General features: G+C 33.3%; 1 long non-coding RNA gene across 1 annotated transcript in view; it reads right to left on the minus strand.

Moving 5' to 3' along the window:
• LOC140689276 (uncharacterized) overlaps positions 1 to 16,128 on the minus strand; it is an 85,082-nt gene that overhangs the window by 36,501 nt on the left and 32,453 nt on the right. Inside the window, exons 2-3 of the long non-coding RNA XR_012064165.1 lie at positions 15,716 to 15,902; positions 11,325 to 11,458 (exon numbers count right to left, since the gene is read on the minus strand). This is a non-coding gene — a long non-coding RNA (uncharacterized lncRNA). The remainder of the gene's footprint in view (positions 1 to 11,324; positions 11,459 to 15,715; positions 15,903 to 16,128) is intronic.

Here is a 16,128-nt window from a genome sequence, read left to right on the forward strand (position 1 = left end):
GGAAATTCTGTTGCTGGGTCAAAATGATTGTATAACCTTTGAGTAGCTGAACTTGTCTTTAGAAATATATTGACTTGAGCATTATTACTGTTTGTGGATGTTAATGTTTATTTCTTGAAATCCTTGAAATTTCAGTCACCTTGTGCCAAAACTGAGTACTATTATTCTTTTCAAAACTTTGATAATTTTACAGGGGAAAATGATATCTCACCAGTGATCTATTTTTTGCCTTTCTTTGTTAGGGAGGTTTTCCACTTTTATTTATTCTTATGAATCAACTGTTTTTCATCTCTGATACTTTTCAAACTTTGTATCATTTCCCTTTTAATATTTATATATTGAACACAATATTTCTCCCATTTCAAAGAACTTATTTTATATTAAGAACACAATTTTTTGTAATTTTTGTAGATACTCTCCTTACTTGGTGAATATGTAAATTAATTTTTGGTAATTTTTTGATTTAATAGGAAGTATAAATGAAAATGCTCGGGTGGTAGAGTTTAGAATTTTCAGATTTTAAAAGATACTGCAACGAGTATATGATATATTTTGCAACTCTCTGCGGAGATCTGGGGAAACAACTTATAATCTAACATTAACTTTTCCACAGAAAAAAGCTGAATAGTCACAGTATGTGGGAAAATAACTCATATCAGTTTAGGACAGTATTTGTTGCCTGAGTTGAAGACCTTTGCTGCCAAGTTTAAAAAACTCCATTTTCTAGATAATTTTAAATTATGCATTTCTGTCCTAAGTGTTAAGTATAAAGTATCTTCTCCACCCTATTCATCACCTACATTTTTATTTTATTATTTTATGGTTTCACTTCATCCATCTTTATTATTTGTTATGGCTTCGAGTGGTACAGTGGTTTATCAGTCATAATTTATTGTCTTACGTCATCCGAGACAGATCTCAAGTTTTACTTTGTCCCAACCTCATTTATTTATTTTTACATTCAAACTGAGTTGAAATGGCTCCTTTATTGTATATAATCATGTATGACATATAATTATATTATATATCACATAAATCAAATTAATTATATCATAATATAGTTTAAATAAAACATTAAACAGTATATTATAATTATATATACATGTATTTTATATATATATACACACACACACACACACATATATATATTCTTCTGGGCTTCTTATTCTGTTCCACTGATTTATCAATCTGCTTCTTATTCAGTAGCAGAATACCACATTATTTTTTTTCCAGTTTTTCTGTATGAGGCAGCATAGTATACTGGTGGCAGAAAGGACTTTGGAGGTAGAGAAACTTGAATTTAAAAATCAGCACTAATTGATAACTGGGTAATATTGTAAAAAATAACAACATAAATTGTCTTAGCCTTAATTCCCTCAACTATACCTCACAGGGTATATCTTGAACAAGAAATATTATTATTTTGTCCAAAAATTTTTCAAAATTTCAAAAAAAAAATCCCATTGGCATTTACACCAAACATATAAAATAACTGAAGGGCAACTAATATTTTTAAAATATTGTTTTTTTCGCCTAGCAATAAGTTATGTCTCTTCATTTGTTTAAAATGTTTACAGCCCAAGGAAAAGTTGTTGGCTTTTTGCATTGGTTTCCCACATTTCTAGTTCAATTAGTACATAGATACTCTATTTTTCTTTCTATCCGAAATAAGTTGAATGCATAGTTTTATGTTAAATTCTTCAACAAGATATAACATTATATATTTTAAGTGGTTTAAACAGTTTTGAAACATTTTCAATTGGGATGGAGTTACACTGTTTTGGGAAAATATTTCAAAACTTATCTTAATTGTTCTCACCACAAAAAAGAAATAATAAAGGTGTTCGCTAACACTACCATGGTATTGATATGACAATTTATAAGCTGTATAAATCAACAGGTTGTTCACCTTAAAACTAAATAATGTTATCTATCAGTTGTATCTCAATAAAAAAATAAAATAAAACTCACAGATGCTATGCACAGAGCTCGTGAGCAAATGTTTTGAAGGTCCTCTGAAATTGTAGATATCACTCTTTTTCTTCAATAGCAGTTTTTTTGGCTTAAGAATTATCAGTAAGTTGTCTCAGTATCTAAACTCTTATATTCTCAGTATAGACTCTTGCCGGAGTCCAGCCCCAGCGGGTTCAGGAACCTGAGGGAGGAGTAGCGTCGGCGCGAGGAAAGACACAGACAAGACACACTTCAACAAGGAGGTAGCAGCAGGTTCTCCCAGTTTACTCATGTTGTGGTATTTATACTTATGCTTACAAGCACTTGCGGTTTCAAAATACAGAGGGGGGAATACAGCACTAACAATTTCAGTCTTTGTTACGCTTCTGCGGTTAGCTCTTCCGGAACAGTTCAAACAATCTGCGCCTTCACTGTCCTTTTACTTGTCCTATTTGGCCACTTCGCTGCTCATGAGAATCTTGATTTAATCTTGTTCCTTTTCCTTCTTCCATTAGCTCTGTTGTACCAGAACGTTCAGACTGACCAATTTCCCTTTATTCTTTTTGGCTCCGAAAATTTTTAAGATTATATTGACCTAGACAGACCATTCTCAAATAGCTGATTAACAGGTTGACATCAGAATTCTTTGAAGCCTGATTTAAACTTTACTTAACCTATTCAGATAGAATCCTCCCTTCAAGATACGCAACAATAACTATGGCAGCACCATGGAACATTAGATGGTCTGGTGGCCGGGCTCCCGACAGACTCTGATTATAAATACATATATACATTTTCCTAAATTAAATAACTATTCAGGGACATAAGGGAACATCACAGAAGGGAAAAAAAATCACATCTTGATATAATGGCATGGTCTAATTTTCTTATGAAAATAAACACTGTATGTTTATAAGAATTGTATTCGCCACCAGTTGACATATTACAATACTGACATCCAGATTGAGTATGAAGCTATTTCCATTTTCTTTTCTCATATGTGGATAAAATTACAGAATAAACATACCAGAATCTGAAATAAATTAAAATAAATCACAGAGAGGTAAAAGAAAGTTGCAAATACTAGATACAGAGAGCGGTCTTGCTACCCCTAAAGGTTTTTATTATAAGCATTTATTAGATAAGCAAAACAAATTTTTCCTCATAGGTGCCCTGAGATTGGTTGAATCATTACTACAAAGCTTGTCTGGAAAGCTTGCTAAAGGGTATGCTGGGCTATATGTCATGAAGAATTTATATCAGGGTGTTAAAAGTGATTTGAGATTCCCATTAAAAGAAATAACCTTAATCATCCACAATAACATTGCATTAATTATTGATAAATCTAATCAGCAGTCTGAAATTGCTTACATCTAATATTAATCAGAAACACCAATTCCCAGCATGATGACATGCTCTTTGTGCCTCCAAGTACCTTTATAGTATTATTATTTACATGCCCCTGAGTTGGAGAAAATTTAACTGAGAACTGGAAAGATGAGACCCTTTAAAGGAATGATTTCACTGTGGTTAGGTTCTGCTCTCAAAATTGGTGTATTCACTATTGTCAAATCATGTAAAATACTGTAACATCAGTGTTTTTTGTTTTAAACTTATTTTCTTAAAAAATCAAATTTTGTGTCCATTTCTGAACATTCCTCTACTTTGTACTCAGAAGTAGCCACATACATTCAAAGAAAATTATCTTAATGTATTTATGTTTGTCAAGATTTCAAGAAGAAAAGGAAGAGAGAGAGACAAAGAGAGAGAAAGGGAGAGAGAGAGAATTATACTCAATGGCAATATACCCATAATCCAGTTTAAGATATAAACGATTTCCACCAGAGAGTATGTCCCTAATCCTCCTGGATCATATTCCCCACCCTCCCAACTAAAGTTAATCATTTTGAATTCGAAATAGTGTTTATAAATTTTATTTATTCATTTATACTTTACTATATGTGCATACAAATTAAAATAATATTAAAACATGGAAAACAATATCACATATTTATAGAAAGTGTATCATTTTGATTTGTGTAGCTCTGTACAATTCAGTTCCAGAGCTGTAGAATGTCCTAGTATATGCACGTGCTAGAATTTATAATCTGTTTTTCAGCCAACAGACTTTTATGTTATTTCTAAATTCTCTAGGATTTAAATACTGCTGCTTTGAGCATCCTTGTACATGTCTATAGGAGAAAATACTCAAGTGTTTCTTGAGGTCATAAATTTAAACCAGAATAGCTTGTTTGAAGTATAACTGTTGAACTTTAATAGGGTCTCACCAACTTGATTTACAAATGGGATTGTGCTAATTTGCACTCTCACTAACAGTGGCTAAAATTTTCAGTTTGTTCACATTCTAATTAACTTAACAATTTTTTTTGCCAGTCTTCTGTATGTGAAATTGAATTTCATTGTGGTTTAAAAAATATTTCTACAATTAATTGTGAGGTTGAGCATTTTTTACATGAAATGGCAATCCCACTTTTCTCTTCTGAATTATAGCTATTTGTTATATGCTATTGCTACTTAACTATCTCTGGTAACATATTTTGCAATTGGCTGCCCAAGTCTGATTTTTTTCTTACTGTTTTTTCTGTTGTCTTTTGAAGTACATAAATTTTTTTTAAACCCAGCTAAAACTTAATAGTTTTTTGATTTATACTTTCTTGTTTGTATTCTTTAAAAAAATGATCCCTTTTAACAAGTTAAAAAGATATTCTACATTTTTTGTAAAATTTAAAGTTCTTATTTTTCCTGGCAATATACTTTCGCGTATGGTGTGAGACTGGAATCTACCTGTATTTTTTAGTAGATCATTTCAGCATTGCTTTTAAAGATCAGTCCAACTTTTGCCATTAACATGCAATTATATCTCTCATCACAAGTGACATTTCCCTACATACATATATCTTTTCTTGTGGCTCCTATTCTGTTCCATTTGTTGATTTATCTCTACATCAATACCATCCTGTCTTAATTATTATAATTTTATCATAACATTTGATATTTGATAGAGCAAGTTCATCTTCTCTTCTTTCACCCCTTCTTAGTTATTTTTCTTAAGGAATGTTTTGATAGAAGTATTAGCTTAAAGATTATGAATAAAATAAGATTCTAATATCATCATATGTATTAAATACACACACTTAATATCCATTCTGTTGTTGCCATAGGTGTTTTGATAGATGCACTTTTTTGGATTGAGAGAATTTGCTTTGTTCCTCCATTGCTAAAAATTGTTTATATATTTTCTTAATTTTAATACTGATGTGTAACTTTAGTCAAGTATTTTTTTCCTGAACCTAGTGAGATAGTCATTTCTGTTTATTTTCATGGTCATATCTAGCTTTAAGAATTATGGGAAACATAGTTTCTAGTTGATTGGCCATGAGCCCCGTTAAAACTTTATGGATTATATTACTACAATTATCAGTCCTTACAATATAGTGTTAGACTGGAGAGCATTTGCTCTATTTCAAATCCCTGGAAAAGTTTATATGAGGTATTATTTATTTCCCTCTTTGTGCCTGGAGTTTTATTTAACTTTGACTCTCTCTTTCCTTCTTCCTTCCTTCCTTCCTTTCTTCCTTCTTTTTCCTTCTTCCTTCCTTCCTTCCTTTTCTTTTTCTTTCTTCCTTTCTTCCTTTTCTTTCTTTCTTTCTTTCTTTCTTTCTTTCTTTCTTTCTTTCTTTCTTTCTTTCTTTCTTTCTTTCTTTCTTTCTTTCTCTCTCTCTCTCTCTCTCTTTCTTTCTCTCCTCTCAGGATTAGGTTTTTAACTCTTGATTCAATATTGCTAATGTTTAAAGTTAATTAATATTTTTTATTTCCTACTAGCTTAATTTTGGAAAACTATGTTTTTCTAGTATATTGTCCATCTTCTCTAAATTTTTAAGTTTAGGTATTAATATATTCTTATATATCTTTTGAAATTTATTACTGTATTCCTCTGTTAAAATTCTTATTATTTCTTATTTGGAACTTATTTTGTTTTCCTTGATCACTCTTGTCAATGGTTTGTCTATTTCATTAGTTTTTCTTTTCAAAAAACTAATATGTGTATTTGAGGATCTTTGGTATTGCATTTGGTTTTCTATTTTATTGATTTCTTACTTTATATTTATACAGTTGTTAATTTTTATATTTATGCAGCTTATTTTCCACCAGCTTTTCAAGGATATAATACATATATTGTTGCTCTAGAGTTTTACATTTACTGATAAATATTTTCTGATTTCTATTATCACTTCAAAGTTATTCAGAAATGAAATTTAAAATTTATTTTATTCTTCTTTGTCTCTCTTTTACATATTGATTTCTAACTAATGGTAATTATGACAAAATACTGTTTCTTTGAAATTTGATTAGTTTTGATTTCAAGTCTAATAAATGGGCAACATTTTTCCACAAATGCTTGAAAACAATGTGTATTTTTAAACTACGGACTTCAGGGTTAAATGTGCCCATTATTAACTTGTAGTCAGTTTGTTCAAATCTTTTTTATTATTCTAATTTTTTTCTCATTGATCTATCAATTATGAGAATTGTGTTAGGCTATATTTTATTGTAATAGTGGAATTCCATTTTACTTTTTACAATTATCTATATTTTTGTTTAATATACTTTTAGGCTATGATATTAGCTTTTTTTTGTTATTTCATATTCAAACTTACTGTAGTTCTATATCTTATATATGCTGATTTAAAATTGCAAATAGGTTGTATTTTTGTTTAATCAAATCACCTATTTTCATTTTTAACTGTTAAGTTTAATCAGTTTATATTCATTATTATTACTGATAGATTCATACTTATCTTATTTATGCTTCCTAGATATAAGACTTTAATATGTAATCTGGTATTTCTAGTTAGTATATTTCTTTTGTTCTTTAATAATGTGTTCAAAAACTGATTGTCTTAATTCTTGCCCCACCATACCCCTGACACTGAACTGAAGTTTATACATTCATGTTTATTATTTTTATACTTACTTAAAAGTATTAATACCCATACTAATTACTATATATACTAATTATACCCATATTAATATCCATAACAATAATTAATTAATCACTTTTACTTTTTCTCCTTCCACCTTTGACAATATGAAGTTCTAAGTTGGAACCTGTCACAGCTCTCTTGTTTTACATTTGAGGTTGTAGGTTGAGTTCTACAGTTTTTTCTTTTTTTTCCTGAAACTCAGCCTAATATTGATTAACTTCCTGGTGTATAGCTGATCCTTGAACAACACAAGTTTGAACCATGCGGGTCCACTTAGGTGCAAATTTTTTTAACTAGTAAATACTACAGTCTACGTGACCTGCCAATGAGTTGAACTTGTGGATGGGAACCACAGGTACAGAGGAACCACAGGATGTGGAGGGCCAACTCTAAGTTATACGTGGATTTTCAACAGCTCTAAGGGTAGGTGCCCCTAACCTCCATGTTGTTCAACTGTATTTTTAAATTGGGGCTTGTGAACTCATCTTCACAAAGACATCACCTGGGAGAATTCTCTGAGGCTCAGGATGAGGATGTGTACTTCCAAAGGATATTTCAGTTGGTGTTTGGCAAGGTTACTACCAGCCTGGCATGGCTTTTTATATTAACTTCTCATTGGAGTTTCTGGACAACACAGAGAGTGAAAATTCAATACCAAACATAAATCTTGAGATAGACTTAGGTTTTGAATTTCTAGGGGAGACTCCTTTTCCTATTTAGAGCCAAAGTCAATAAGAAGGCTTTTTTCTTTCTCCTTTTTCCTAGTTTGTTCTTTTGCTGCAAGTACAACCTTTCGATGGCTCTGCCTTTACATGGAAGCCATAGCTCTAATTCACCGTATCGCCCTGCTCCCCTGTTTCCACCAGACCGTTTAAACCAAAGGGCTTGGTTTTTAAAACCCCTGAATAGCCTAAACTTCAGGACTACTTGCCCCTCAGTTTTTTGCTTCTCCTCTTTGGTTTTGAGGTCCATAGATACAGTATAAAAAGTAAATTACAAATGTTTAAATGCTTGAATGATCAGCTGTCAAGTACCTCATTTTATAGCTGATGACAACGAGGAACAGAACAGGTAAGTTTTGCTGACTTGATCCACTTACAGACGTCTGCACAATTAAAAGGTAATCGAGAAGATATTGGTAATATTAACTGACAACACTTACAAAGCTTCTGGCACATAATGCATACGCAAAATAGTCCCCCTTCCACGTATATTGTCATCTCTCCTATCACGCAAAATTTTATGTTTGTGAGCAGCTGCAGGAAAGCAAAGACTAGAATTCAAGAGCACTACCTTAGTCTTACATGACTGAAGTCATGTAAGAAAAGATAGGTTTTCTTTCTTTTTCTTAGTATATTTCTATTCCCCCAAAGAAATCAATGGTTGGATCTTTTAATTCATTAACAGAATTTGTCCTAGATCTTAACAGGCAGTTAGACCAACTGGCATGAGAAACAATCAAATTTTGTGCTATCTGACAATAGCTATAATTTAGAAATATATTTCTAAACAGAGTGGGGGAGACAGAGGGAGGGGCAATGGGGGGGAGTGTGAAGCATAAACTATTGGGTGTAAGATAGGCTCAAGGACGAATGTACAACATGGGGAATACAGTCAGTATTTTGCAAAAACTGTAAATGGACAGTAAAAATAGTATAAAATTTTTTTCACGAAATTAAATATATATACATACATATAATTTAAGTTTTCTATAGTCTTACATTTAAGTATTTGACACACTGACACACAACTTGTAGCAATAAGATTTTATAGCAAAAACTGCAATATGTCGTTACAGGTGTTTAAATGTTATTTTATACACAAATTCATAGGATATAAAAATGGTATAGAAAGAGCATTATATAAACTTTTTTTCTTTTCTTATTTAAAAGTCTCACTTGTCTTAGCTGAACAAACTGCATCTTTAAGATAGAGCTGAATTGTACGACTAGATTCTCTTTTTAATTGTTCGGTGACAGACTTCACAGAACCATGTCAAATTTGAGAAGAAGAATTACAAAAGAGAGTTTCACCTGAGTTGTACCCGTCACAAAAGGAACTGTTGAAACATGGATAATGGGTGTGTGCTCTGGGTTTCTTTGATTTAATTGCCTGAGGTCTCCTCTGTAGTAATACGTCTGGCTAAGGTTTTCGACTTTCAAGAGAAAGTTGCTAGACTGTAGAGCTATTTAATAAAAACCTTTCTGACTGACTTTTAAGATACTCAACCTCCCCAAAGAGACAAAAGCCTAGCTTGAAAGGAAAAAAAAAAAAGGTTAATTTATCTTCATGTGAAGCTTCTAGATAACTAGATAGATATTAACCTTTCTGAAAATTCAGAGTTAAATACTCTCTGCTTGAAATATGCTGCTTTTATAAAGTTAAGCTTTCTACTAAATGAACTGGACACTATGATGTACAAATAAAGAGGTGTTATTTTATCATCAACTTCATTAGCATAATTTATTAACAGTCCTGGCCCTGACTACTATGGGGAATTACACGGAAGAAAGCAGTTCTGCCCAACTAAGTTTATAGTCCTAAGAAAGACCTTCAGAAGGCCTGACAAAGATGTGCTAACTTTACTGAGCCAAGGGAATTTGAAAGGAAATAACCACCCCCTTTCACTGTAATTGGTCCCTTTGAGGCTAGCTTTGCCTGAGGCAGATATAATTTTAAAAGGAGGCAGACAAACGTTGGGTTCTTCCTTAAATGATCTGAGGGGAAGCATGGGATAAAGATTGGAAGCATATTCCTTGGAGCTTTTCCTGTCACTGAGGCAGGACCTCTGTTTAGCTCAAGGGAGACCTTGGACTCTTCTTGAATCTTTTATTTTTACATTTTACTACTTTCCTGAGTTTGCTGAGTCCAGTTGTATAAATATCTGAATAGTAACTTTCCAGCCTTATACTTCATCATTAATGCTGATAAGTAAGAATTTCAAATACACACAAAATATTGTATCTCTATATCTATGCACATCAACACATCTATTAAATAAAAATTAGTCATTGTAAGTTGTTGATAAGAACAATACAACTATTTCTGAAACAAAACTATTTCTTCACAGAAAATCATGAAAATAAAACAAATATTTACTAAACACCCATCTAATACAGAGCAATGTGTCAAATATTATTGTGGATACTGGCAACTAAAAATTGGCACTTGCCATCTACCTCTGCAAGGATTAAATCATGAGCTGCTGCAGACGCTGGCCTCCTCCGACACCCCCTGAAAGGAGTTCAGGGTGGAGATCAGGAATGAGGCCCTCTGTGCTCTGGGAAAAACTGGCAGGACAGATATTTTCAGGAAAAGATTTTATGAGCCCAAATTCTTATGTCTCCTCACATCTAGAAAGCACTAAAATCATTAATGGTGACATCCGCTTCTCATGAATAGCAGTAAGCCTCTGCCTAAATGTGTGCCCCCTTTTCTCTGAAATATATAATACTGACGTTCTGCCCTACCTTTTTGGAGCAGTTACTCAGAGCTATCTGAAAGGCTGTCTCCCAGGCTATAATCCTCATTTTGCCCAAGTACAACTTAACTCACAACTCTTACATTGTGTGATTTTACTTCAGTTGACAATACAAACATGAATGCATGGTCCATGGCAGTGAAATCCTTACAGTATAATAATGGGCACAAAATAACTACAGTCCATGCAGAAATTGATGCATGACACAAAAAAAGGGGGAAAGAAAAGTTCTGTACTAATTTAGAATGGTGTTTCATAAATTTTGGTGAGTGTTAGACTCTCTGGGACCTTAGTAATTATGCAATTCATATTCTGCCTCTTCTAGGATGGACCTAGAATTTTCAGTCTTAATCAAATCTCCATGTGATTGTAATGGATTGGTCTGAGGACCACACTTTGAGAAACATCTCAACAGTATAAAGATTATTTATGGCTGAAGATGATGAGGAAAAATGGTCTTCATGAAAGATGGAGAACATTTGTGGTCTTCAAAAGTATAATTTTGACAGAATGGAGAATGGAGAGAGGACAGTCCAGTTGATAGAAATATTATGAAGAAATGGATGGAGGAGTTGTTCTTAGAGACTGCCTCTGAAACAGACATTGCAGCAGAACTGTGAAAAAGCAGAGTTGTATGAACTTGCAAAATCAGCCAATAACTAGGATTCCAAAGTACCAACGAATCATGGCTATTCTGACTTTTTTGTTAACTCAATTTTTGTTTTGGTAAAAGAGAGGGGGCAGGAGAGGTCATGGGAGGTGATAATAATTTAATGAAAACATAGCTTGCTTGAGTCCTCTGTTATCCAAGTGAATATTAAGGAAATAGTTAACATCTCACTGCCTTTGCAGCCATTATTTGTAAAATGAGGATGGTCTCCTACCTGTGGTTGTCTGTCTTCCTAATTATGGAGAACAGGATTTTTCTTGGTCAGGCAGCCTGTCAGCAAAGATTGTTTATTAGCTTGTCTTTTCTTCTAAGCTCAGGAACTGTCCTTGCATTGAATTTGTTCTTGTCCTAAAAGGAAGCATAGCATCTGTGTAGTAGGGTTACATAAATCACATAAGCTAACATTTGCAAGTCATTTGTAACAGTGCTTATTAATGTAAAATGAACAACAGGACAAAATGAAACAAACAAACTTCTTGGTTTCTGTCTACATCTCTTTAGACTTACATAAACTGCTGCCTAAATTATACTCAGTTCTTACTATGATGCATTTTCCTTCAGTTCTAATCCATTTTCAAATTTTACTTTTCTTAGTTTCAACGTTATCTTCTTCTAACAGTGATGCTTTGCTTACTCCAGTATTTCTGAGACGTGTTCATGTTAACTCTTTACATTTATAAGAGGGGGAGTTCTAATTTTATGCCTGAAACCTTTCTTGGTTCTACTTTGTTGGCTCCGAGATAAAGGTGTTATTAATCTTCTTTTCCCCCCTACTGTTTCACATTTCTGACTCCACTAATGGCCCTTTGAACCTGTGCTGGATACTTCCCCTTTACTCTTCCAGATCCACTCTCCTAATACCTCCTCTGTGTCCTAGTGTCTGACCTTTATAGGCTGCAGCACCTACGCTTTCCTGTCCTTTAGTTTGGACATGCCCTCGCAATGGAGTGTATTTTACCGAATGTCCTCAACAGAGAAGAGTTTATGTAAAGAATAGTACAATACATATTTTTAGAAGAAAAAAAAACTTGTAAAATGTGTTGCTTTTCGTTTGGTGCCATTAGGGAGCTCTTTTTCCTCAGCTTTCGTTCCATCTCTCATGGATTCTGTTCTGTTGGTAATACATAAGGAACTCAAGCTTGTCCCAACATAAGAGAGTTCCCTAACTTTAGAAGGTGCCTCAGAACTTAAGGTGATTCCTAAGAAAAAAGTGCTTTGCAGAAGCATCTTGGGCCTCCTCTCCTCTCTCTTTCTGAGATCCATCTTTTCATGTCTGAGGGGAAGAGGTCAGCATATGGAGCTAGCTGGAAGGGTAATTCTGTATTACCTGCACCATCACTCTTCATGATAATTCCAAAGTCTGAAATGGCTAATCAAATGGCATTCTTGTTTCACTAGGCATGTTCTGCATCAGAATCCTTCTTAACACAGCATTCCAAACAGCCTTTCCTAATCTGTCAGAACTGATACACCAGATGAAGCATATTTTTCATCCCTCCTAACAGCAGAGGGAAAATAAGGGCTCCCAAAGATCACCCATGATGCGGTTTAGCTCACCAGGGCAAGAAGAATATACATGAATTTGGAGCCTTCATCCTAATAAATAACAGAACTTCCTTTTCTACAATTTTGGGGAAATACTGAATTAAGTTAAGCAGCCTTAGCAGGCTTCTTAGAGCTTTGCACTTGCTAATCTGTAACGCTCATCTTCAACAGGTGAGAAAGGTCTATAGCTTGATTTAATCAGATTAATTTTGGTTGTGAGTGAGGGAACTCCAGCTGGAAAGAGTTTAAGGTGGGGGGAAGACAATTTATGGATACCAGACTACAGAAATGCACAGTAAAGATAAGCGGTGGTTCAAAACAGACATGGAACCACGGAGAGGGTACTGTAAGAGTTTTTTCCAATCTTATTTCTGCTTCTATCAGTTTCATTCTTTTCTTTTTTTAGACTTTTTTTTTTCCTCAATGACATGGAATATTTCACTAACATTTCCGAGTTAATATCTCAGGGTTTTGCCAACAAAGAGAGACTGCCTCTTTTTCCACATTTTTTTTCCAATTAAAAGAATAAAAGCTCGGAAGCACATAATGAGCTTGGTTTGGGACAAGCCCTGGGAGTGGAATATTATAACAGGTCAGCCTGAGATCCATATGGTTAAAGCTTAGAAATGAAGGACTCAAAATAGAAAAACAAAGTGCTCTTGCAAAGAGCAAATGTTATTGGGCATTCCAGATAATAGATGATCATTACAAGCATTTTACATGTTTATTTGATCATTGAGTACTTTTATTATACAGAAAACCTCAAAAAGCCTTCCAGTCTGCTAAATATTCTTTAGAAAATACTGGTTTGTTTCAAAGATAGCTTGCAGAATATTGAAATGGTGGCATATGGCTTCTAGAGAAATCAGATATTCATGATTCTGGCCATATTTAATACAGCTATCATCAGCCAGACTAAATAGCAGTTTCTCATAATTCCTTAAAATTTTTCTTCTTTCTAGTCATTCTGCTTTTTAATGATATTTTGCATGATTATTCCTTTCTTTCCTTTCTACTTACCCATATTCTGCCTAAACTTCTGGCCATGTTCAAGTTGCTCTAATTGTGGGAAAGTAGCTTCCTAGTGAATTCTTAGGTCTTTCAGTTTTTATACAATGTTATTTTATAATTATTTGGCAAATTTGCAAGTACTGTAAACTGTTGTCTTTGCGTGTGTGTGCACATGAACTGGAATGTGTCTGCATGAGTGCTAGATATGCAAACCCATGTATTGTGTGAGGAGAGTGCTATCTCCACAGATCTAGGGCACATAATTCAATCAGCAAGTTTTGTCATAGATCATAGAGAAACAGGAGGAGTTATAAGAAAGAGCCTAGCAATTATGTACAACCTACAAAGTGACCTATCTGTGCAAAAGCTGTGTCATGAGCTAGTGTTACTGATGAGAGTACATTGTTTTGGTGACCACATCTATGTTCTGGGGTAGAAGATCTGTCCTGGCAGATTATTTCTGCCTTACTTATTGGGGAATTTGGATATTGGTTTCCCCAAACGGTGGTGCCTGAATTGTGAACATTGTTTTCCATTGGTGATTCTGAAATAAGAATCAAACCAAAACTATGTAAATGAATGCATATTATTTGATACTTAAAGAGTATATCAATTAAGATTAAGAATGGGCAGAATGAAAAAGAAAATCCAAAATATCAATGACTTAAAAAAAACAGAGCTTAATTCTCTGCTGTTTAAGTCCTGAGGCAAACAGTCCTGGTCAGACATGAATAATCTTCCATACTCGGGAAGATTCCTTCTCTTTCCACTCACTGATTACTTGCACGAGTTCTATTTTTATGGTACAAATTGACTTTCAGACAGCAACACTGATGAAAGGATCAAGATGGAAAAGAGAAAAAAAGCTCTGTATCATTTATCTTTTAAAAGTGTTCTCCAGAGCTGTTACCTAACACTACCATGTTAATCTTTCTGGTCGGAACATAATCCCACATTTTCCTCATTGACTCTATTTATTTTTTATTTAGTAGTGTAATAAACATATGCCACCCTATGCAAGATCTAGAATACTGACTTTTAAATTTAAGTTACTTTCAATATTCTAGATGTTTTTCTTTTTTTCCCCAGATCACTTGAGATATATGTCCATTAAAAAAAAAGGAAAGGAAAGAGAAAAACATCTAGGAGGTTATATACTAAAATGTTAATGGTAGATTATCTACAACTGAGGCTTTAAAGGTAATTGTTTCTGTTTATTTGATGTTTACTTACTTAGCATTTCTAATTTGTCTAAAATTCTATGTTACTTATATAATGTAAAAATAATAAAAGTTAAAACCTAAAAGAACTCTTTCTCTGCTAAGAGAGATTGAGAGAGCAGATCAGTCCAACAGAAAGAGCTTGCAAAATGATAGTTTCATATTCACAGGTTAGAAAATAAACACAGTTAAATTGCATTAATTGTGAGAAACTCTGACCTAGTAATAGGTGTAAATCTTACTTATTTCAAATGATCATCTTGTAATAGCAAACCTAATGTAAGTGAAAAAGTCAAAGACTTAAATATCAAAAATAATGTATTATTGAAAGAGCACTAAACTAAAAACATATGACCTGGCTTTCAAAGAGATACAAGATAAGGAAAAGGAAGAAAATAAACTTCACTCTGCATCTTTACATTCCATTTTTTAAAGTTTTAAACTTTGTGTAAATCATGTTTCCAAGCTTAGATGTTTAGTAATCAGCAATTCACTAAACATTTATTTCCTAGAGAGCTAAGTGTTCAATGAGAGTGATAATAAGGTGAACTTTAAAAATTTACAAAGAAGGAAAAATCACTTGAAGTTAAACAAGAAAACTCCATATTTAGTTGATATAATTAGCTTTTCCTGATATATCATTAGTAGATAAGTCATCAACTTCCACATACTTTGTTACTAATGAGCTTAAGAATTGCCACAACTTCTCAAAATAGATAGTTGTTAAAGTCCTTTCACTATAGTCCATTCAGTCCTTGACTGAACAAATTTGTATGTCTTCACCTTGACAACTAAGGTTAGTTAATCCCCAAGACCATGGTGAATTTACCTAGGCAAGGTTACGTAGCGATGCATCCCAAAAGCTGGTAAGCTGGCTTTCTTATGGTGACATCTGTACCTCTAAATCACTCTCTTCAAATTTCAACATACTGTCACCTCTAGGGTTGCAAATGACAACTTTGTCACCAGGGTTGTTTGCTTTTACATCACACGTGTGAGATGACCAAGGTAGTAATCTACAAAAGATTTTTTAAAAATGGCATTTATAGATAAATTGGTTAGATACAGGAGAAAATATCTAATACTGATACTTGAAGTAACTTGGATAACGAAGAATTAGCTAGGTTGAAAGTCATACAGTAAATTTTATAACAGTAGTCTTCCTATAGTCTTTATTCTGTGTAACTCAAAGTAAAATAGAAGTTTATTAATTATTCTATAATTTAATATGTCAGCATTCAG

This window comes from Vicugna pacos, chromosome 25, assembly GCF_048564905.1.
Source record: "Vicugna pacos chromosome 25, VicPac4, whole genome shotgun sequence".
Classification (NCBI taxonomy): Eukaryota; Metazoa; Chordata; class Mammalia; order Artiodactyla; family Camelidae; genus Vicugna; species Vicugna pacos.